The following is a 24,511-nucleotide window of genomic DNA, read 5'->3' as shown; positions in this document are numbered from 1 at the left end:
CTCCCGCGTTGTCATCCAGCCTCCCGCCGTGCTGGTCACCCTGCCGGGACCCATCCTCAGCTCCTTCCCCCAGAGCACCGCCGTCGGATCCTCCTCATCCGCTGCCGTGGGCAACGTCCTCAGCTCCCAGGGAGTGCCCGTCTCCTCCGGTGGCTTCGGCTACGGCTACGGCTTCGGAGGCCTGGGCTGCTTCGGCGGCAGAAGAGGCTGCTACCCCTGCTAAGGGCGCTCGCCACCACCCCTGACACCAACCCCACGTGGCCTGGAAGCCACCTCATGCATTGAGGACACGCACCTCCCGGCCGTTGCTGGCACATGGGCCCCACTGTCCACGGCTCCTCCTCCCAAGGCACAAAGCCAGCAGGGAAGGGGCCAGCCCGGGCTGCCTGCAAACATGGCCCATGTACCTCCTTCTTTGCATCCCCCCTTCTGCTATGTCCAGTACTCTCCGCTGCAACCGCCTTCTCACAAGCCAAAGACCACCGGGGACCTCCAGACTGCCGCTCCCACTGCCGAGCAGGAAGAGCTTGGTGCTCTGGCAAGATCTGTCTCACACAAGAGACAGATGTGGGCTGATGGTCGCCCTACTTGCCCCTCACACCGGCTCCCTTCCGCTTGGCGCTCCTGCCTTTTCACTCTTTTCCCTCAATAAAGTTCTCCTGCATCCCAGCCCCAGACGCCTCCACTTCCTTTCTTCTCCCAAGGCTCTTCCAGCCTCACCCAGCACAAAGACAGGGCTCAAGAGCCCATTGGGGTGGGTGGAAAGGGCTACAAGACCTCTCTCGGGAAGTATGTCCCCAGCAACAACAACAACAACAACAACAAAACCACCACCGCCACAGAGCAGCGCAGGGGGGCTTCGAGCCCGTGACACAAGCCCTTCACTTGCCCAAACAAAGGCTTGGACACGCCAATGCACTTCGACCCTTGCCTCTGACGCAAGCTCCCCGTGGCAGCACGCGCTTGAAACAACTCTCTTCCCAGCACGACTCTCTGGCCATCACAGCAAGCAGAATCATAGCAAACAGGAACCTCTGGAGACCAACCAACCTGCTCAAGCAGGGTCAGCTCCAGCAGGCTGTCCACGACCATGTCCAGTCAGGTTTTCAGTAGCTCCAAGGATGGAGGCTCCAACACCTCTCTGCGCAACCGGTTCCACTGTTTGACCACCCTCACACTGAACAAAGGTTGTCTTCTCTTCCAAGGAAATGGCACGTCTTTGCAGCTTTCTCCATTCACCCTTGCCCTGGCCGTGGGCACCCATGAGAAGAGTCTGCCTCCCCGGTCCTCATTCCCTCCCGCCCGTGATATACACACATTGATGACATCTCCCCTGCGTGGCCTTGCCTCCTGGCTGAAAAACCTCCCCCCTCTCTCAGCTTCTCCTCATACGAAGGATGCTCCAGTTCCTTCAGAGTCCAGGGGGCCCTGCGCTCGACTCGCTCCGCTAAGGCCATGTCCTTCTTCCACTGGGGAGCCCTCAGCTGGACACACGACTCCACACGGGGCCTCACCAGCGCTGAACAGAGCGCAAGAGCACCTCCCCCGAACCGCTGGCAACGCGCTGCCCAATGCCGCCCTGCAGACTCTTGGTCTCTTTTGACCCAGGGCTGCATTGCTGCCTCGTAGTCAGCTTTTGCACCGCCAGCACCACAAAGTCGTGCTCAGCAAAGCTGCTTTCCAGCCTCTTGGCCCCCACCATGTCCGGCTGCCCAGCACTGTTCCTCCCCAGGCGCAGGACTTTGCATTTCCCTCTCTTGAACTTCAGGACATTCCTCTCCGCCCCCATCTCCAACCTCCCCAGCTCCCTCTCAATGGTGCCACATCCAGCTGCTGCCTCAGCCACTCCTCCACATTTTGCACCATCGGCCAACTTGCTGAGGGGGCACTCCGTCCCACTGCCCACGTCATTGTGGAGGACGTTGAACAGTGGTGGCCCCACGGACCCGAGTCCAGGGCTACACCGCTTGAGACTTGCCTCCAACTGGACGTTGGGCCACTGAGCACGAGCCTCTGGGCCCAGCCCTTCAGCCACTCTGCACTCCACCTCACCGTCCACTTACGCACCCCGTACTTTCTCGCCTTGTCTAGGAGCACGCAAGGGGAGAAAGCGTCAAAGGCTTTACTAAAAAGTCGAGGTAAACACCAGCCACGGCTCTCTCCTCCTCCACAAAGCTAGTCACTTCAACCGAGAAGACACGGAGGTCGGTCAAGCGTGATTTCCCCTTTGTAAATTCACGCCGACCACTCCCCATCACCTTCATGTCCTTCCTGGGCTTGGCCGTGCTTTCCTGGACAATTTCCTCCATCGCCTTTCTCGGCAATGAGCTCAGGCCAGGCAAGCTCTACTTTCCCGCACGGTCCTTCCTCATCTTCTTCAAGGTAGAAGGGCTAGGAGCTCTCTTCCAGCCATCAGGAACCGCTCCCAGGCACCATGACCTTCACAAGACAATGGAGAGTGGCCTCCCAAGGACATCAGCCACCTCCCTCTGCGCTCGCGGCTACGACCCCTCAGGCCCTACGCACTTGCTGACCTCCACGCGCACAGCACTCCTTCCTACCTCCCTTCATCTTCCTCAGCAACAAGCACTGCTCGCCTGACAAACAGCCTAAAAAACACTCACCTTGGCTCAACTGGGCCAGGCCTTGCCGCTCATCAACCCTTCCGCATGCATCCACCACCACCACCACCAGGGCCTCGGCTCTGCAGCCCCGTGCACCGTGCTCGCCTCCAATGCCCTCCGCAACATCCAAGTCCTCTTTCTGCCCCTCAAACACTGTGCAGAGAAGTGGCCTCAGCCCTCGGCACTCACCCCAAGTAAAGAGCCCAAAGGCCCTTGCTCAACAGCCTCTCCTGCCTGCCGCTCACACTCCCACTCCCCCTCTGCCTCTCGCCACACTCGTGGGCTCTCCAGAATCTCACCTGCCCTCGCGAGGTGATCCACATCAAGCACTGTGTCTGCGCCACAGCCCAGGCTGCAAACGTGCCGGCCCCAGCTAAGGGCAGCGCTACCCAGGGGCCAACACAAGACCTTGGGGAGCGGGGCAGGGCTCCCCACAGCACAAGGCTTGCCAGCTCTCAACCAGGGCTGCCAGGACAACGGCCTGCTCTCCCAAGCACCCCTCCTCTGCCTGCTTGCACTGCCACCCCCAGGGACGGCACCAAGGGGGAACAAGCCCAAACAGGCAGCCTCCTTTCTCCCAGCTACAACCTCACAAGCCACAGAGGCACCAAGACACCCACAGGGCACACTCAACGGGAAAGGCCAGGCCTAAAGACAGGCTTAGCGAGCTGGCAGCAAGGCAAGGACGGACCCAATGCCACGGAAGGGGCAGCACCTCACACCTGGCACGCCTCCAAAGCCCAGACCCACCTTCCGGGCCTGCGAGGAAACGGGGCCCCCTCTTCACAACAAAACCGCAAGCCACGCTACACGAGTGCCACGGGGTGACCTCACTTGACGACACCCCACCTCTCCTACGCGTTGGTGGCGTCTTCTGCCCGCCCTGACACGCGCCCAAACACCAAGCCTTTGGCCTCTAATACTCGCACTTAAAAGCTGCCGCCAGGGCCAAGTGGACACGTCCTCAAGAGGAGGACGTGAAATTGCAGAATTGCGGGAAGGACAACACACCCCACCTCATTGCTTGCCAGGCTGTGGCATGCAACAGCTGCTTGCTGCACAACGCTCTCATGCGCAAAGGCTGTCCCGCCCCTCGGGGACCAGCATAAAAGCCGGCCCAGCGCCTCTCTCCCTCACGCACTTCTCCTCACGCCTTCTCCTCCGCCGTCAACAAGGTGAGCCTCAATACCCTTCCCCTCCTTCTCCTGCCCCACACCTGGCCCGTCTCTTCCAGCACGCTCTGGCTCCCAGCCTCACCAGCCCTCACGCCTCCCCACCGCCACGCTCCCCACACACCCGCACCAGGCCTCCCCTGCACTCCCTCCCCCTCCTGCAACACCGCCCCTCGCACCCCCACGCCCCTCCGCTTCCTCAACACCCTCTCTTCCAGGGCCCCTCCGCACCACGCACATGGCCTGCTACGACCTCTGCCGCCCCTGCGGACCCACACCGCTGGCTAACAGCTGCAACGAGCCCTGCGTCGCGCAGTGCCAGGACTCCCGCGTTGTCATCCAGCCTCCCGCCGTGCTGGTCACCCTGCCGGGACCCATCCTCAGCTCCTTCCCCCAGAGCACCGCCGTCGGATCCTCCTCATCCGCTGCCGTGGGCAACGTCCTCAGCTCCCAGGGAGTGCCCGTCTCCTCCGGTGGCTTCGGCTACGGCTACGGCTTCGGAGGCCTGGGCTGCTTCGGCGGCAGAAGAGGCTGCTACCCCTGCTAAGGGCGCTCGCCACCACCCCTGACACCAACCCCACGTGGCCTGGAAGCCACCTCATGCATTGAGGACACGCACCTCCCGGCCGTTGCTGGCACATGGGCCCCACTGTCCACGGCTCCTCCTCCCAAGGCACAAAGCCAGCAGGGAAGGGGCCAGCCCGGGCTGCCTGCAAACATGGCCCATGTACCTCCTTCTTTGCATCCCCCCTTCTGCTATGTCCAGTACTCTCCGCTGCAACCGCCTTCTCACAAGCCAAAGACCACCGGGGACCTCCAGACTGCCGCTCCCACTGCCGAGCAGGAAGAGCTTGGTGCTCTGGCAAGATCTGTCTCACACAAGAGACAGATGTGGGCTGATGGTCGCCCTACTTGCCCCTCACACCGGCTCCCTTCCGCTTGGCGCTCCTGCCTTTTCACTCTTTTCCCTCAATAAAGTTCTCCTGCATCCCAGCCCCAGACGCCTCCACTTCCTTTCTTCTCCCAAGGCTCTTCCAGCCTCACCCAGCACAAAGACAGGGCTCAAGAGCCCATTGGGGTGGGTGGAAAGGGCTACAAGACCTCTCTCGGGAAGTATGTCCCCAGCAACAACAACAACAACAACAACAAAACCACCACCGCCACAGAGCAGCGCAGGGGGGCTTCGAGCCCGTGACACAAGCCCTTCACTTGCCCAAACAAAGGCTTGGACACGCCAATGCACTTCGACCCTTGCCTCTGACGCAAGCTCCCCGTGGCAGCACGCGCTTGAAACAACTCTCTTCCCAGCACGACTCTCTGGCCATCACAGCAAGCAGAATCATAGCAAACAGGAACCTCTGGAGACCAACCAACCTGCTCAAGCAGGGTCAGCTCCAGCAGGCTGTCCACGACCATGTCCAGTCAGGTTTTCAGTAGCTCCAAGGATGGAGGCTCCAACACCTCTCTGCGCAACCGGTTCCACTGTTTGACCACCCTCACACTGAACAAAGGTTGTCTTCTCTTCCAAGGAAATGGCACGTCTTTGCAGCTTTCTCCATTCACCCTTGCCCTGGCCGTGGGCACCCATGAGAAGAGTCTGCCTCCCCGGTCCTCATTCCCTCCCGCCCGTGATATACACACATTGATGACATCTCCCCTGCGTGGCCTTGCCTCCTGGCTGAAAAACCTCCCCCCTCTCTCAGCTTCTCCTCATACGAAGGATGCTCCAGTTCCTTCAGAGTCCAGGGGGCCCTGCGCTCGACTCGCTCCGCTAAGGCCATGTCCTTCTTCCACTGGGGAGCCCTCAGCTGGACACACGACTCCACACGGGGCCTCACCAGCGCTGAACAGAGCGCAAGAGCACCTCCCCCGAACCGCTGGCAACGCGCTGCCCAATGCCGCCCTGCAGACTCTTGGTCTCTTTTGACCCAGGGCTGCATTGCTGCCTCGTAGTCAGCTTTTGCACCGCCAGCACCACAAAGTCGTGCTCAGCAAAGCTGCTTTCCAGCCTCTTGGCCCCCACCATGTCCGGCTGCCCAGCACTGTTCCTCCCCAGGCGCAGGACTTTGCATTTCCCTCTCTTGAACTTCAGGACATTCCTCTCCGCCCCCATCTCCAACCTCCCCAGCTCCCTCTCAATGGTGCCACATCCAGCCGCTGCCTCAGCCACTCCTCCACATTTTGCACCATCGGCCAACTTGCTGAGGGGGCACTCCGTCCCACTGCCCACGTCATTGTGGAGGACGTTGAACAGTGGTGGCCCCACGGACCCGAGTCCAGGGCTACACCGCTTGAGACTTGCCTCCAACTGGACGTTGGGCCACTGAGCACGAGCCTCTGGGCCCAGCCCTTCAGCCACTCTGCACTCCACCTCACCGTCCACTTACGCACCCCGTACTTTCTCGCCTTGTCTAGGAGCACGCAAGGGGAGAAAGCGTCAAAGGCTTTACTAAAAAGTCGAGGTAAACACCAGCCACGGCTCTCTCCTCCTCCACAAAGCTAGTCACTTCAACCGAGAAGACACGGAGGTCGGTCAAGCGTGATTTCCCCTTTGTAAATTCACGCCGACCACTCCCCATCACCTTCATGTCCTTCCTGGGCTTGGCCGTGCTTTCCTGGACAATTTCCTCCATCGCCTTTCTCGGCAATGAGCTCAGGCCAGGCAAGCTCTACTTTCCCGCACGGTCCTTCCTCATCTTCTTCAAGGTAGAAGGGCTAGGAGCTCTCTTCCAGCCATCAGGAACCGCTCCCAGGCACCATGACCTTCACAAGACAATGGAGAGTGGCCTCCCAAGGACATCAGCCACCTCCCTCTGCGCTCGCGGCTACGACCCCTCAGGCCCTACGCACTTGCTGACCTCCACGCGCACAGCACTCCTTCCTACCTCCCTTCATCTTCCTCAGCAACAAGCACTGCTCGCCTGACAAACAGCCTAAAAAACACTCACCTTGGCTCAACTGGGCCAGGCCTTGCCGCTCATCAACCCTTCCGCATGCATCCACCACCACCACCACCAGGGCCTCGGCTCTGCAGCCCCGTGCACCGTGCTCGCCTCCAATGCCCTCCGCAACATCCAAGTCCTCTTTCTGCCCCTCAAACACTGTGCAGAGAAGTGGCCTCAGCCCTCGGCACTCACCCCAAGTAAAGAGCCCAAAGGCCCTTGCTCAACAGCCTCTCCTGCCTGCCGCTCACACTCCCACTCCCCCTCTGCCTCTCGCCACACTCGTGGGCTCTCCAGAATCTCACCTGCCCTCGCGAGGTGATCCACATCAAGCACTGTGTCTGCGCCACAGCCCAGGCTGCAAACGTGCCGGCCCCAGCTAAGGGCAGCGCTACCCAGGGGCCAACACAAGACCTTGGGGAGCGGGGCAGGGCTCCCCACAGCACAAGGCTTGCCAGCTCTCAACCAGGGCTGCCAGGACAACGGCCTGCTCTCCCAAGCACCCCTCCTCTGCCTGCTTGCACTGCCACCCCCAGGGACGGCACCAAGGGGGAACAAGCCCAAACAGGCAGCCTCCTTTCTCCCAGCTACAACCTCACAAGCCACAGAGGCACCAAGACACCCACAGGGCACACTCAACGGGAAAGGCCAGGCCTAAAGACAGGCTTAGCGAGCTGGCAGCAAGGCAAGGACGGACCCAATGCCACGGAAGGGGCAGCACCTCACACCTGGCACGCCTCCAAAGCCCAGACCCACCTTCCGGGCCTGCGAGGAAACGGGGCCCCCTCTTCACAACAAAACCGCAAGCCACGCTACACGAGTGCCACGGGGTGACCTCACTTGACGACACCCCACCTCTCCTACGCGTTGGTGGCGTCTTCTGCCCGCCCTGACACGCGCCCAAACACCAAGCCTTTGGCCTCTAATACTCGCACTTAAAAGCTGCCGCCAGGGCCAAGTGGACACGTCCTCAAGAGGAGGACGTGAAATTGCAGAATTGCGGGAAGGACAACACACCCCACCTCATTGCTTGCCAGGCTGTGGCATGCAACAGCTGCTTGCTGCACAACGCTCTCATGCGCAAAGGCTGTCCCGCCCCTCGGGGACCAGCATAAAAGCCGGCCCAGCGCCTCTCTCCCTCACGCACTTCTCCTCACGCCTTCTCCTCCGCCGTCAACAAGGTGAGCCTCAACACCCTTCCCCTCCTTCTCCTGCCCCACACCTGGCCCGTCTCTTCCAGCACGCTCTGGCTCCCAGCCTCACCAGCCCTCACGCCTCCCCACCGCCACGCTCCCCACACACCCGCACCAGGCCTCCCCTGCACTCCCTCCCCCTCCTGCAACACCGCCCCTCGCACCCCCACGCCCCTCCGCTTCCTCAACACCCTCTCTTCCAGGGCCCCTCCGCACCACGCACATGGCCTGCTACGACCTCTGCCGCCCCTGCGGACCCACACCGCTGGCTAACAGCTGCAACGAGCCCTGCGTCGCGCAGTGCCAGGACTCCCGCGTTGTCATCCAGCCTCCCGCCGTGCTGGTCACCCTGCCGGGACCCATCCTCAGCTCCTTCCCCCAGAGCACCGCCGTCGGATCCTCCTCATCCGCTGCCGTGGGCAACGTCCTCAGCTCCCAGGGAGTGCCCGTCTCCTCCGGTGGCTTCGGCTACGGCTACGGCTTCGGAGGCCTGGGCTGCTTCGGCGGCAGAAGAGGCTGCTACCCCTGCTAAGGGCGCTCGCCACCACCCCTGACACCAACCCCACGCGGCCTGGAAGCCACCTCATGCATTGAGGACACGCACCTCCCGGCCGTTGCTGGCACATGGGCCCCACTGTCCACGGCTCCTCCTCCCAAGGCACAAAGCCAGCAGGGAAGGGGCCAGCCCGGGCTGCCTGCAAACATGGCCCATGTACCTCCTTCTTTGCATCCCCCCTTCTGCTATGTCCAGTACTCTCCGCTGCAACCGCCTTCTCACAAGCCAAAGACCACCGGGGACCTCCAGACTGCCGCTCCCACTGCCGAGCAGGAAGAGCTTGGTGCTCTGGCAAGATCTGTCTCACACAAGAGACAGATGTGGGCTGATGGTCGCCCTACTTGCCCCTCACACCGGCTCCCTTCCGCTTGGCGCTCCTGCCTTTTCACTCTTTTCCCTCAATAAAGTTCTCCTGCATCCCAGCCCCAGACGCCTCCACTTCCTTTCTTCTCCCAAGGCTCTTCCAGCCTCACCCAGCACAAAGACAGGGCTCAAGAGCCCATTGGGGTGGGTGGAAAGGGCTACAAGACCTCTCTCGGGAAGTATGTCCCCAGCAACAACAACAACAACAACAACAAAACCACCACCGCCACAGAGCAGCGCAGGGGGGCTTCGAGCCCGTGACACAAGCCCTTCACTTGCCCAAACAAAGGCTTGGACACGCCAATGCACTTCGACCCTTGCCTCTGACGCAAGCTCCCCGTGGCAGCACGCGCTTGAAACAACTCTCTTCCCAGCACGACTCTCTGGCCATCACAGCAAGCAGAATCATAGCAAACAGGAACCTCTGGAGACCAACCAACCTGCTCAAGCAGGGTCAGCTCCAGCAGGCTGTCCACGACCATGTCCAGTCAGGTTTTCAGTAGCTCCAAGGATGGAGGCTCCAACACCTCTCTGCGCAACCGGTTCCACTGTTTGACCACCCTCACACTGAACAAAGGTTGTCTTCTCTTCCAAGGAAATGGCACGTCTTTGCAGCTTTCTCCATTCACCCTTGCCCTGGCCGTGGGCACCCATGAGAAGAGTCTGCCTCCCCGGTCCTCATTCCCTCCCGCCCGTGATATACACACATTGATGACATCTCCCCTGCGTGGCCTTGCCTCCTGGCTGAAAAACCTCCCCCCTCTCTCAGCTTCTCCTCATACGAAGGATGCTCCAGTTCCTTCAGAGTCCAGGGGGCCCTGCGCTCGACTCGCTCCGCTAAGGCCATGTCCTTCTTCCACTGGGGAGCCCTCAGCTGGACACACGACTCCACACGGGGCCTCACCAGCGCTGAACAGAGCGCAAGAGCACCTCCCCCGAACCGCTGGCAACGCGCTGCCCAATGCCGCCCTGCAGACTCTTGGTCTCTTTTGACCCAGGGCTGCATTGCTGCCTCGTAGTCAGCTTTTGCACCGCCAGCACCACAAAGTCGTGCTCAGCAAAGCTGCTTTCCAGCCTCTTGGCCCCCACCATGTCCGGCTGCCCAGCACTGTTCCTCCCCAGGCGCAGGACTTTGCATTTCCCTCTCTTGAACTTCAGGACATTCCTCTCCGCCCCCATCTCCAACCTCCCCAGCTCCCTCTCAATGGTGCCACATCCAGCCGCTGCCTCAGCCACTCCTCCACATTTTGCACCATCGGCCAACTTGCTGAGGGGGCACTCCGTCCCACTGCCCACGTCATTGTGGAGGACGTTGAACAGTGGTGGCCCCACGGACCCGAGTCCAGGGCTACACCGCTTGAGACTTGCCTCCAACTGGACGTTGGGCCACTGAGCACGAGCCTCTGGGCCCAGCCCTTCAGCCACTCTGCACTCCACCTCACCGTCCACTTACGCACCCTGTACTTTCTCGCCTTGTCTAGGAGCACGCAAGGGGAGAAAGCGTCAAAGGCTTTACTAAAAAGTCGAGGTAAACACCAGCCACGGCTCTCTCCTCCTCCACAAAGCTAGTCACTTCAACCGAGAAGACACGGAGGTCGGTCAAGCGTGATTTCCCCTTTGTAAATTCACGCCGACCACTCCCCATCACCTTCATGTCCTTCCTGGGCTTGGCCGTGCTTTCCTGGACAATTTCCTCCATCGCCTTTCTCGGCAATGAGCTCAGGCCAGGCAAGCTCTACTTTCCCGCACGGTCCTTCCTCATCTTCTTCAAGGTAGAAGGGCTAGGAGCTCTCTTCCAGCCATCAGGAACCGCTCCCAGGCACCATGACCTTCACAAGACAATGGAGAGTGGCCTCCCAAGGACATCAGCCACCTCCCTCTGCGCTCGCGGCTACGACCCCTCAGGCCCTACGCACTTGCTGACCTCCACGCGCACAGCACTCCTTCCTACCTCCCTTCATCTTCCTCAGCAACAAGCACTGCTCGCCTGACAAACAGCCTAAAAAACACTCACCTTGGCTCAACTGGGCCAGGCCTTGCCGCTCATCAACCCTTCCGCATGCATCCACCACCACCACCACCAGGGCCTCGGCTCTGCAGCCCCGTGCACCGTGCTCGCCTCCAATGCCCTCCGCAACATCCAAGTCCTCTTTCTGCCCCTCACACACTGTGCAGAGAAGTGGCCTCAGCCCTCGGCACTCACCCCAAGTAAAGAGCCCAAAGGCCCTTGCTCAACAGCCTCTCCTGCCTGCCGCTCACACTCCCACTCCCCCTCTGCCTCTCGCCACACTCGTGGGCTCTCCAGAATCTCACCTGCCCTCGCGAGGTGATCCACATCAAGCACTGTGTCTGCGCCACAGCCCAGGCTGCAAACGTGCCGGCCCCAGCTAAGGGCAGCGCTACCCAGGGGCCAACACAAGACCTTGGGGAGCGGGGCAGGGCTCCCCACAGCACAAGGCTTGCCAGCTCTCAACCAGGGCTGCCAGGACAACGGCCTGCTCTCCCAAGCACCCCTCCTCTGCCTGCTTGCACTGCCACCCCCAGGGACGGCACCAAGGGGGAACAAGCCCAAACAGGCAGCCTCCTTTCTCCCAGCTACAACCTCACAAGCCACAGAGGCACCAAGACACCCACAGGGCACACTCAACGGGAAAGGCCAGGCCTAAAGACAGGCTTAGCGAGCTGGCAGCAAGGCAAGGACGGACCCAACGCCACGGAAGGGGCAGCACCTCACACCTGGCACGCCTCCAAAGCCCAGACCCACCTTCCGGGCCTGCGAGGAAACGGGGCCCCCTCTTCACAACAAAACCGCAAGCCACGCTACACGAGTGCCACGGGGTGACCTCACTTGACGACACCCCACCTCTCCTACGCGTTGGTGGCGTCTTCTGCCCGCCCTGACACGCGCCCAAACACCAAGCCTTTGGCCTCTAATACTCGCACTTAAAAGCTGCCGCCAGGGCCAAGTGGACACGTCCTCAAGAGGAGGACGTGAAATTGCAGAATTGCGGGAAGGACAACACACCCCACCTCATTGCTTGCCAGGCTGTGGCATGCAACAGCTGCTTGCTGCACAACGCTCTCATGCGCAAAGGCTGTCCCGCCCCTCGGGGACCAGCATAAAAGCCGGCCCAGCGCCTCTCTCCCTCACGCACTTCTCCTCACGCCTTCTCCTCCGCCGTCAACAAGGTGAGCCTCAATACCCTTCCCCTCCTTCTCCTGCCCCACACCTGGCCCGTCTCTTCCAGCACGCTCTGGCTCCCAGCCTCACCAGCCCTCACGCCTCCCCACCGCCACGCTCCCCACACACCCGCACCAGGCCTCCACTGCACTCCCTCCCCCTCCTGCAACACCGCCCCTCGCACCCCCACGCCCCTCCGCTTCCTCAACACCCTCTCTTCCAGGGCCCCTCCGCACCACGCACATGGCCTGCTACGACCTCTGCCGCCCCTGCGGACCCACCCCGCTGGCTAACAGCTGCAACGAGCCCTGCGTCGCGCAGTGCCAGGACTCCCGCGTTGTCATCCAGCCTCCCGCCGTGCTGGTCACCCTGCCGGGACCCATCCTCAGCTCCTTCCCCCAGAGCACCGCCGTCGGATCCTCCTCATCCGCTGCCGTGGGCAACGTCCTCAGCTCCCAGGGAGTGCCCGTCTCCTCCGGTGGCTTCGGCTACGGCTACGGCTTCGGAGGCCTGGGCTGCTTCGGCGGCAGAAGAGGCTGCTACCCCTGCTAAGGGCGCTCGCCACCACCCCTGACACCAACCCCACGCGGCCTGGAAGCCACCTCATGCATTGAGGACACGCACCTCCCGGCCGTTGCTGGCACATGGGCCCCACTGTCCACGGCTCCTCCTCCCAAGGCACAAAGCCAGCAGGGAAGGGGCCAGCCCGGGCTGCCTGCAAACATGGCCCATGTACCTCCTTCTTTGCATCCCCCCTTCTGCTATGTCCAGTACTCTCCGCTGCAACCGCCTTCTCACAAGCCAAAGACCACCGGGGACCTCCAGACTGCCGCTCCCACTGCCGAGCAGGAAGAGCTTGGTGCTCTGGCAAGATCTGTCTCACACAAGAGACAGATGTGGGCTGATGGTCGCCCTACTTGCCCCTCACACCGGCTCCCTTCCGCTTGGCGCTCCTGCCTTTTCACTCTTTTCCCTCAATAAAGTTCTCCTGCATCCCAGCCCCAGACGCCTCCACTTCCTTTCTTCTCCCAAGGCTCTTCCAGCCTCACCCAGCACAAAGACAGGGCTCAAGAGCCCATTGGGGTGGGTGGAAAGGGCTACAAGACCTCTCTCGGGAAGTATGTCCCCAGCAACAACAACAACAACAACAACAAAACCACCACCGCCACAGAGCAGCGCAGGGGGGCTTCGAGCCCGTGACACAAGCCCTTCACTTGCCCAAACAAAGGCTTGGACACGCCAATGCACTTCGACCCTTGCCTCTGACGCAAGCTCCCCGTGGCAGCACGCGCTTGAAACAACTCTCTTCCCAGCACGACTCTCTGGCCATCACAGCAAGCAGAATCATAGCAAACAGGAACCTCTGGAGACCAACCAACCTGCTCAAGCAGGGTCAGCTCCAGCAGGCTGTCCACGACCATGTCCAGTCAGGTTTTCAGTAGCTCCAAGGATGGAGGCTCCAACACCTCTCTGCGCAACCGGTTCCACTGTTTGACCACCCTCACACTGAACAAAGGTTGTCTTCTCTTCCAAGGAAATGGCACGTCTTTGCAGCTTTCTCCATTCACCCTTGCCCTGGCCGTGGGCACCCATGAGAAGAGTCTGCCTCCCCGGTCCTCATTCCCTCCCGCCCGTGATATACACACATTGATGACATCTCCCCTGCGTGGCCTTGCCTCCTGGCTGAAAAACCTCCCCCCTCTCTCAGCTTCTCCTCATACGAAGGATGCTCCAGTTCCTTCAGAGTCCAGGGGGCCCTGCGCTCGACTCGCTCCGCTAAGGCCATGTCCTTCTTCCACTGCGGAGCCCTCAGCTGGACACACGACTCCACATGGGGCCTCACCAGCGCTGAACAGAGCGCAAGAGCACCTCCCCCGAACCGCTGGCAACGCGCTGCCCAATGCCACCCTGCAGACTCTTGGTCTCTTTTGACCCAGGGCTGCATTGCTGCCTCGTAGTCAGCTTTTGCACCGCCAGCACCACAAAGTCGTGCTCAGCAAAGCTGCTTTCCAGCCTCTTGGCCCCCACCATGTCCGGCTGCCCAGCACTGTTCCTCCCCAGGCGCAGGACTTTGCATTTCCCTCTCTTGAACTTCAGGACATTCCTCTCCGCCCCCATCTCCAACCTCCCCAGCTCCCTCTCAATGGTGCCACATCCAGCTGCTGCCTCAGCCACTCCTCCACATTTTGCACCATCGGCCAACTTGCTGAGGGGGCACTCCGTCCCACTGCCCACGTCATTGTGGAGGACGTTGAACAGTGGTGGCCCCACGGACCCGAGTCCAGGGCTACACCGCTTGAGACTTGCCTCCAACTGGACGTTGGGCCACTGAGCACGAGCCTCTGGGCCCAGCCCTTCAGCCACTCTGCACTCCACCTCACCGTCCACTTACGCACCCCGTACTTTCTCGCCTTGTCTAGGAGCACGCAAGGGGAGAAAGCGTCAAAGGCTTTACTAAAAAGTCGAGGTAAACACCAGCCACGGCTCTCTCCTCCTCCACAAAGCTAGTCACTTCAACCGAGAAGACACGGAGGTCGGTCAAGCGTGATTTCCCCTTTGTAAATTCACGCCGACCACTCCCCATCACCTTCATGTCCTTCCTGGGCTTGGCCGTGCTTTCCTGGACAATTTCCTCCATCGCCTTTCTCGGCAATGAGCTCAGGCCAGGCAAGCTCTACTTTCCCGCACGGTCCTTCCTCATCTTCTTCAAGGTAGAAGGGCTAGGAGCTCTCTTCCAGCCATCAGGAACCGCTCCCAGGCACCATGACCTTCACAAGACAATGGAGAGTGGCCTCCCAAGGACATCAGCCACCTCCCTCTGCGCTCGCGGCTACGACCCCTCAGGCCCTACGCACTTGCTGACCTCCACGCGCACAGCACTCCTTCCTACCTCCCTTCATCTTCCTCAGCAACAAGCACTGCTCGCCTGACAAACAGCCTAAAAAACACTCACCTTGGCTCAACTGGGCCAGGCCTTGCCGCTCATCAACCCTTCCGCATGCATCCACCACCACCACCACCAGGGCCTCGGCTCTGCAGCCCCGTGCACCGTGCTCGCCTCCAATGCCCTCCGCAACATCCAAGTCCTCTTTCTGCCCCTCAAACACTGTGCAGAGAAGTGGCCTCAGCCCTCGGCACTCACCCCAAGTAAAGAGCCCAAAGGCCCTTGCTCAACAGCCTCTCCTGCCTGCCGCTCACACTCCCACTCCCCCTCTGCCTCTCGCCACACTCGTGGGCTCTCCAGAATCTCACCTGCCCTCGCGAGGTGATCCACATCAAGCACTGTGTCTGCGCCACAGCCCAGGCTGCAAACGTGCCGGCCCCAGCTAAGGGCAGCGCTACCCAGGGGCCAACACAAGACCTTGGGGAGCGGGGCAGGGCTCCCCACAGCACAAGGCTTGCCAGCTCTCAACCAGGGCTGCCAGGACAACGGCCTGCTCTCCCAAGCACCCCTCCTCTGCCTGCTTGCACTGCCACCCCCAGGGACGGCACCAAGGGGGAACAAGCCCAAACAGGCAGCCTCCTTTCTCCCAGCTACAACCTCACAAGCCACAGAGGCACCAAGACACCCACAGGGCACACTCAACGGGAAAGGCCAGGCCTAAAGACAGGCTTAGCGAGCTGGCAGCAAGGCAAGGACGGACCCAATGCCACGGAAGGGGCAGCACCTCACACCTGGCACGCCTCCAAAGCCCAGACCCACCTTCCGGGCCTGCGAGGAAACGGGGCCCCCTCTTCACAACAAAACCGCAAGCCACGCTACACGAGTGCCACGGGGTGACCTCACTTGACGACACCCCACCTCTCCTACGCGTTGGTGGCGTCTTCTGCCCGCCCTGACACGCGCCCAAACACCAAGCCTTTGGCCTCTAATACTCGCACTTAAAAGCTGCCGCCAGGGCCAAGTGGACACGTCCTCAAGAGGAGGACGTGAAATTGCAGAATTGCGGGAAGGACAACACACCCCACCTCATTGCTTGCCAGGCTGTGGCATGCAACAGCTGCTTGCTGCACAACGCTCTCATGCGCAAAGGCTGTCCCGCCCCTCGGGGACCAGCATAAAAGCCGGCCCAGCGCCTCTCTCCCTCACGCACTTCTCCTCACGCCTTCTCCTCCGCCGTCAACAAGGTGAGCCTCAATACCCTTCCCCTCCTTCTCCTGCCCCACACCTGGCCCGTCTCTTCCAGCACGCTCTGGCTCCCAGCCTCACCAGCCCTCACGCCTCCCCACCGCCACGCTCCCCACACACCCGCACCAGGCCTCCCCTGCACTCCCTCCCCCTCCTGCAACACCGCCCCTCGCACCCCCACGCCCCTCCGCTTCCTCAACACCCTCTCTTCCAGGGCCCCTCCGCACCACGCACATGGCCTGCTACGACCTCTGCCGCCCCTGCGGACCCACCCCGCTGGCTAACAGCTGCAACGAGCCCTGCGTCGCGCAGTGCCAGGACTCCCGCGTTGTCATCCAGCCTCCCGCCGTGCTGGTCACCCTGCCGGGACCCATCCTCAGCTCCTTCCCCCAGAGCACCGCCGTCGGATCCTCCTCATCCGCTGCCGTGGGCAACGTCCTCAGCTCCCAGGGAGTGCCCGTCTCCTCCGGTGGCTTCGGCTACGGCTACGGCTTCGGAGGCCTGGGCTGCTTCGGCGGCAGAAGAGGCTGCTACCCCTGCTAAGGGCGCTCGCCACCACCCCTGACACCAACCCCACGCGGCCTGGAAGCCACCTCATGCATTGAGGACACGCACCTCCCGGCCGTTGCTGGCACATGGGCCCCACTGTCCACGGCTCCTCCTCCCAAGGCACAAAGCCAGCAGGGAAGGGGCCAGCCCGGGCTGCCTGCAAACATGGCCCATGTACCTCCTTCTTTGCATCCCCCCTTCTGCTATGTCCAGTACTCTCCGCTGCAACCGCCTTCTCACAAGCCAAAGACCACCGGGGACCTCCAGACTGCCGCTCCCACTGCCGAGCAGGAAGAGCTTGGTGCTCTGGCAAGATCTGTCTCACACAAGAGACAGATGTGGGCTGATGGTCGCCCTACTTGCCCCTCACACCGGCTCCCTTCCGCTTGGCGCTCCTGCCTTTTCACTCTTTTCCCTCAATAAAGTTCTCCTGCATCCCAGCCCCAGACGCCTCCACTTCCTTTCTTCTCCCAAGGCTCTTCCAGCCTCACCCAGCACAAAGACAGGGCTCAAGAGCCCATTGGGGTGGGTGGAAAGGGCTACAAGACCTCTCTCGGGAAGTATGTCCCCAGCAACAACAACAACAACAACAAAACCACCACCACCACAGAGCAGCGCAGGGGGGCTTCGAGCCCGTGACACAAGCCCTTCACTTGCCCAAACAAAGGCTTGGACACGCCAATGCACTTCGACCCTTGCCTCTGACGCAAGCTCCCCGTGGCAGCACGCGCTTGAAACAACTCTCTTCCCAGCACGACTCTCTGGCCATCACAGCAAGCAGAATCATAGCAAACAGGAACCTCTGGAGACCAACCAACCTGCTCAAGCAGGGTCAGCTCCAGCAGGCTGTCCACGACCATGTCCAGTCAGGTTTTCAGTAGCTCCAAGGATGGAGGCTCCAACACCTCTCTGCGCAACCGGTTCCACTGTTTGACCACCCTCACACTGAACAAAGGTTGTCTTCTCTTCCAAGGAAATGGCACGTCTTTGCAGCTTTCTCCATTCACCCTTGCCCTGGCCGTGGGCACCCATGAGAAGAGTCTGCCTCCCCGGTCCTCATTCCCTCCCGCCCGTGATATACACACATTGATGACATCTCCCCTGCGTGGCCTTGCCTCCTGGCTGAAAAACCTCCCCCCTCTCTCAGCTTCTCCTCATACGAAGGATGCTCCAGTTCCTTCAGAGTCCAGGGGGCCCTGCGCTCGACTCGCTCCGCTAAGGCCATGTCCTTCTTCCACTGGGGAGCCCTCAGCTGGACACACGACTCCACACGGGGCCTCACCAGCGCTGAACAGAGCGCAAGAGCACCTCCCCCGAACCGCTGGCAACGCGCTGCCCAATGCCGCCCTGCAGACTCTTGGTCTCTTTTGACCCAGGGCTGCATTGCTGCCTCGTAGTCAGCTTTTGCACCGCCAGCACCACAAAGTCGTGCTCAGCAAAGCTGCTTTCCAGCCTCTTGGCCCCCACCATGTCCGGCTGCCCAGCACTGTTCCTCCCCAGGCGCAGGACTTTGCATTTCCCTCTCTTGAACTTCAGGACATTCCTCTCCGCCCCCATCTCCAACCTCCCCAGCTCCCTCTCAATGGTGCCACATCCAGCCGCTGCCTCAGCCACTCCTCCACATTTTGCACCATCGGCCAACTTGCTGAGGGGGCACTCCGTCCCACTGCCCACGTCATTGTGGAGGACGTTGAACAGTGGTGGCCCCACGGACCCGAGTCCAGGGCTACACCGCTTGAGACTTGCCTCCAACTGGACGTTGGGCCACTGAGCACGAGCCTCTGGGCCCAGCCCTTCAGCCACTCTGCACTCCACCTCACCGTCCACTTACGCACCCCGTACTTTCTCGCCTTGTCTAGGAGCACGCAAGGGGAGAAAGCGTCAAAGGCTTTACTAAAAAGTCGAGGTAAACACCAGCCACGGCTCTCTCCTCCTCCACAAAGCTAGTCACTTCAACCGAGAAGACACGGAGGTCGGTCAAGCGTGATTTCCCCTTTGTAAATTCACGCCGACCACTCCCCATCACCTTCATGTCCTTCCTGGGCTTGGCCGTGCTTTCCTGGACAATTTCCTCCATCGCCTTTCTCGGCAATGAGCTCAGGCCAGGCAAGCTCTACTTTCCCGCACGGTCCTTCCTCATCTTCTTCAAGGTAGAAGGGCTAGGAGCTCTCTTCCAGCCATCAGGAACCGCTCCCAGGCACCATGACCTTCACAAGACAATGGAGAGTGGCCTCCCAAGGACATCAGCCACCTCCCTCTGCGCTCGCGGCTACGACCCCTCAGGCCCTACGCACTTGCTGACCTCCACGCGCACAGCACTCCTTCCTACCTCCCTTCATCTTCCTCAGCAACAAGCACTGCTCGCCTGACAAACAGCCTAAAAAACACTCACCTTGGCTCAACTGGGCCAGGCCTTGCCGCTCATCAACCCTTCCGCATGCATCCACCACCACCACCACCAGGGCCTCGGCTCTGCAGCCCCGTGCACCGTGCTCGCCTCCAATGCCCTCCGCAACATCCAAGTCCTCTTTCTGCCCCTCAAACACTGTGCAGAGAAGTGGCCTCAGCCCTCGGCACTCACCCCAAGTAAAGAGCCCAAAGGCCCTTGCTCAACAGCCTCTCCTGCCTGCCGCTCACACTCCCACTCCCCCTCTGCCTCTCGCCACACTCGTGGGCTCTCCAGAATCTCACCTGCCCTCGCGAGGTGATCCACATCAAGCACTGTGTCTGCGCCACAGCCCAGGCTGCAAACGTGCCGGCCCCAGCTAAGGGCAGCGCTACCCAGGGGCCAACACAAGACCTTGGGGAGCGGGGCAGGGCTCCCCACAGCACAAGGCTTGCCAGCTCTCAACCAGGGCTGCCAGGACAACGGCCTGCTCTCCCAAGCACCCCTCCTCTGCCTGCTTGCACTGCCACCCCCAGGGACGGCACCAAGGGGGAACAAGCCCAAACAGGCAGCCTCCTTTCTCCCAGCTACAACCTCACAAGCCACAGAGGCACCAAGACACCCACAGGGCACACTCAACGGGAAAGGCCAGGCCTAAAGACAGGCTTAGCGAGCTGGCAGCAAGGCAAGGACGGACCCAACGCCACGGAAGGGGCAGCACCTCACACCTGGCACGCCTCCAAAGCCCAGACCCACCTTCCGGGCCTGTGAGGAAACGGGGCCCCCTCTTCACAACAAAACCGCAAGCCACGCTACACGAGTGCCACGGGGTGACCTCACTTGACGACACCCCACCTCTCCTACGCGTTGGTGGCGTCTTCTGCCCGCCCTGACACGCGCCCAAACACCAAGCCTTTGGCCTCTAATACTCGCACTTAAAAGCTGCCGCCAGGGCCAAGTGGACACGTCCTCAAGAGGAGGACGTGAAATTGCAGAATTGCGGGAAGGACAACACACCCCACCTCATTGCTTGCCAGGCTGTGGCATGCAACAGCTGCTTGCTGCACAACGCTCTCATGCGCAAAGGCTGTCCCGCCCCTCGGGGACCAGCATAAAAGCCGGCCCAGCGCCTCTCTCCCTCACGCACTTCTCCTCACGCCTTCTCCTCCGCCGTCAACAAGGTGAGCCTCAACACCCTTCCCCTCCTTCTCCTGCCCCACACCTGGCCCGTCTCTTCCAGCACGCTCTGGCTCCCAGCCTCACCAGCCCTCACGCCTCCCCACCGCCACGCTCCCCACACACCCGCACCAGGCCTCCCCTGCACTCCCTCCCCCTCCTGCAACACCGCCCCTCGCACCCCCACGCCCCTCCGCTTCCTCAACACCCTCTCTTCCAGGGCCCCTCCGCACCACGCACATGGCCTGCTACGACCTCTGCCGCCCCTGCGGACCCACCCCGCTGGCTAACAGCTGCAACGAGCCCTGCGTCGCGCAGTGCCAGGACTCCCGCGTTGTCATCCAGCCTCCCGCCGTGCTGGTCACCCTGCCGGGACCCATCCTCAGCTCCTTCCCCCAGAGCACCGCCGTCGGATCCTCCTCATCCGCTGCCGTGGGCAACGTCCTCAGCTCCCAGGGAGTGCCCGTCTCCTCCGGTGGCTTCGGCTACGGCTACGGCTTCGGAGGCCTGGGCTGCTTCGGCGGCAGAAGAGGCTGCTACCCCTGCTAAGGGCGCTCGCCACCACCCCTGACACCAACCCCACGCGGCCTGGAAGCCACCTCATGCATTGAGGACACGCACCTCCCAGCCGTTGCTGGCACATGGGCCCCACTGTCCACGGCTCCTCCTCCCAAGGCACAAAGCCAGCAGGGAAGGGGCCAGCCCGGGCTGCCTGCAAACATGGCCCATGTACCTCCTTCTTTGCATCCCCCCTTCTGCTATGTCCAGTACTCTCCGCTGCAACCGCCTTCTCACAAGCCAAAGACCACCGGGGACCTCCAGACTGCCGCTCCCACTGCCGAGCAGGAAGAGCTTGGTGCTCTGGCAAGATCTGTCTCACACAAGAGACAGATGTGGGCTGATGGTCGCCCTACTTGCCCCTCACACCGGCTCCCTTCCGCTTGGCGCTCCTGCCTTTTCACTCTTTTCCCTCAATAAAGTTCTCCTGCATCCCAGCCCCAGACGCCTCCACTTCCTTTCTTCTCCCAAGGCTCTTCCAGCCTCACCCAGCACAAAGACAGGGCTCAAGAGCCCATTGGGGTGGGTGGAAAGGGCTACAAGACCTCTCTCGGGAAGTATGTCCCCAGCAACAACAACAACAACAACAACAAAACCACCACTGCCACAGAGCAGCGCAGGGGGGCTTCGAGCCCATGACACAAGCCCTTCACTTGCCCAAACAAAGGCTTGGACACGCTAATGCACTTCGACCCTTGCCTCTGACGCAAGCTCCCCGTGGCAGCACGCGCTTGAAACAACTCTCTTCCCAGCATGACTCTCTGGCCATCACAGCAAGCAGAATCACAGCAAACAGAATCACTGAGTGTGCAAGGAAACTCTGGAGATCCTGTAGTTTAACCGTTCTACTCAAGCTGGTTCTGCTCTAGCAGCCTGTCCATGACCATGTCTGCAACACTGCCGCCCTCGTACCCCCTTTCCTCCACCTATCAACAACTTCCTGCTCTCACAAGCACCCCTCCTCTGCCTGCTTGCACTGCCGCCTCCAGGGAGAGCACCAAGGGCAAAAAGCCCAAATAGGCTGCCTCCTTTCTCCTATTCTCCAAGGATGGAGACTGCACCACCTCTTCCAGTCTTTGACCAGCCTCACACTGAAAAAGGCTTGCCTTCTTTCCCCATGTTATTTTATGTATTTTCACTTGTGCCCATGGCCTCTTGTCCTGGTAGTGCACGCTAGTCAGAAGAACCAGAGTCCCTCGACGTCATTCTGTGCCATGAGGTATGTATACACCATTATTATATCCCTCCTGCGCATTATTGTCTCCTGGCTAAACAGTCCCAGCTCTCTCAGCTTCTCCTCATAGGAAGGATGCTCCAGCCCCGTCAGAATCTTGGTGGCCCTGTAGTGGTCTTGATCCACTAAGTCCATGTCCTTCTTACACTGGGGAGCCCAGAATTGCACACAGCACCCATGGGACCTTACCAGTGGAGGAGACAGGAACTGAGGAGACAGGAAGGTTCACCTTCCTTGACCAGCTGGCAACACTTTTCCTAATGCCACCCTGGAGACTGGTGGCCCCTTTTGCCACAAGGGTTCATTGCCACCTCATGGTTCATTTGTTCGCCACCAGGACCACAAGGTCCTTCTCTGCTAACCTGCTTTCTATCCAATTGGCCTCCAGGCATTCCTGCTACCTGGGGTGACTCCTCCCCAGAAACTGCACTTTGCATCTCCCCTTGCTCAACTCCATGAGATTCCTCTATGTCCAGTGCAAGGAAATCAGGTAGCTCCCTCAGCATTTGTGGCTTCAAACCATCTTTCCCCATGGACTTATGTACATCCAATTACACAACCCCCTCTTTCTGGGGAGGCAGCCGTGAGTCCACTAGCACCCCCAGCACAACCCAGCATGCCTCTTGCCTGCCAGGCACTCCAGCACCCATCCACACAGAAGCACAGATTCCCTTCCTACCTCACCTCATCTTCCTCGCCAACAAGCACTGCTCGCACAGTGAATAACTCGCAAAACACTCACCTTCGCTGAATGTGGGCAGGTGTTGGGAGTCTGGAGAGGTCCTCACTGAGTGGAAGCTAGCAAACCTTATTGCAATTTATTAAAAGGGCATGAGAGAAGACCCAGGAAACTGCAGACCTGTTAGTCTAACTGCAGTACCTAGAAAAATTATGGACAAGATCACAGTGGGTGCTACTGAAAGACATTTAAAGGACAATGCAATCATCAGGCACAGTCAACATGGGTTCACTAAGGGAAAGTCCTGCCTGACTAATTTGATATCCTTCTATGATAAGGTCATCTGCCTCATGGATGAAGGGAAGGTGGTAGATGTAGTTTTTCTGGATTTTAGTAAGGCTTTTGATCCTGTCCCTCACAGCATCCTTCTGGACAAGTTGTCCAATTGTGAGATGAGCAGGTACACAGGTGTGCTGGGTGAAGAACTGGCTGAACAGCAGGGCTCAAAGAGTTGTAGTGAATGGGGCTACCTCTGGCTGGCGACCGGGCACCGGTGGTGTGCCTCAGGGCTCCATTCTAGGGCCAGTTCTGTTCAAGATTTTTATCAATGATCTGGATGCAGGAGTTGAATGCACCATCAGCAGGTTTGTTGATGATACCAAACTGGGAGGTGCTGTTGAGTCTCTTGAGGGACAAAAGGCCTTGCAGAGGGATCTCAACAGATTGGAGTGTTAGGCAATCATCAACGGCATGAAATTTAACAAGAAAAAATGCCGGATTCTGCACCTAGGATGGAGTAACGGTGAACACAAGTATAAATTGGGAGAGGAGTGGCTGAAGAGCAACCCTGCAGAAAGGGATCTGGGGGTGCTGCTGACAGCAGGCTCAGTAGGAGTCAGCAATGTGCCCTGACACCCCAGAGGGCGAACCACATCCTGGGGTGCATCAAACACAGCATAACCAGCCGGTCAAAAGAGGTGATTATCCTGTTGTATTCAGCATTGGTGCGGCCTCACCTTGAGTACTGTGTGCAGTTCTGGGCCCCACCATTTAAGAAGAATGTGAATGTCCTTGAACGTGTCCAGAGGAGGACAACGAAGGTGGTGAAAGGGCTGGAAGGCATGTCCTCTGAGGAACAGCTAAGGACTTTGGGCTTGTCTAGCTTGGAGACAAGGAGACTGAGGGGCAACCTCATTGCTCTCTACAGCTTCCTGAGGAGGGGGAGGGGAAGGGGAGAGGAAGGTGCTGATCTCTTCTCCCTGGGATCTGGTCACCTGATTTGTGGGAATGGTTCATCAGGGGAGGTTCAGAATTGACATTAGGAAACATTACCGAGTGGGTGGTCAAACACTGGAACAGGCTTCCTACAGAGACAGTTGATGCCCCAAGCCTCTCAGAGGCATTTGGACAAATAATGCCCTTAATAACATGCTTTAACTTTTGCTCAGCCCTGAAGCGGTCAGGCAGCTGGATTAGATGATCACTGTAGGTCCCTTCCAACTGAACTGTTCTAGTCTAGTCTAGTCTATTCTGCTTCATCAACCCTTTGGCATGCAAACATCACCTCAAGGTTCTCAGGTGCACAGCCCAGCACGCACACCTCCCACTTCCCCTCCACTACATCCAATCCCACTCTGGCCCCACAAACACTGCGCAGAGAAATGGCCTCACCCCTTGGCACTCACCCCAAATTAAGACCCCAAAGGCAGTTACTCACCAGCCTCCCCTGCCTGCCGGTCCCGCTCCCCCCGGGCCTCTCACGAGGCCTC

Source organism: Mycteria americana, chromosome 2, assembly GCF_035582795.1.
Source record: "Mycteria americana isolate JAX WOST 10 ecotype Jacksonville Zoo and Gardens chromosome 2, USCA_MyAme_1.0, whole genome shotgun sequence".
NCBI lineage: Eukaryota > Metazoa > Chordata > Aves > Ciconiiformes > Ciconiidae > Mycteria > Mycteria americana.
Note: the sequence above shows the minus strand (reverse complement) of the source record.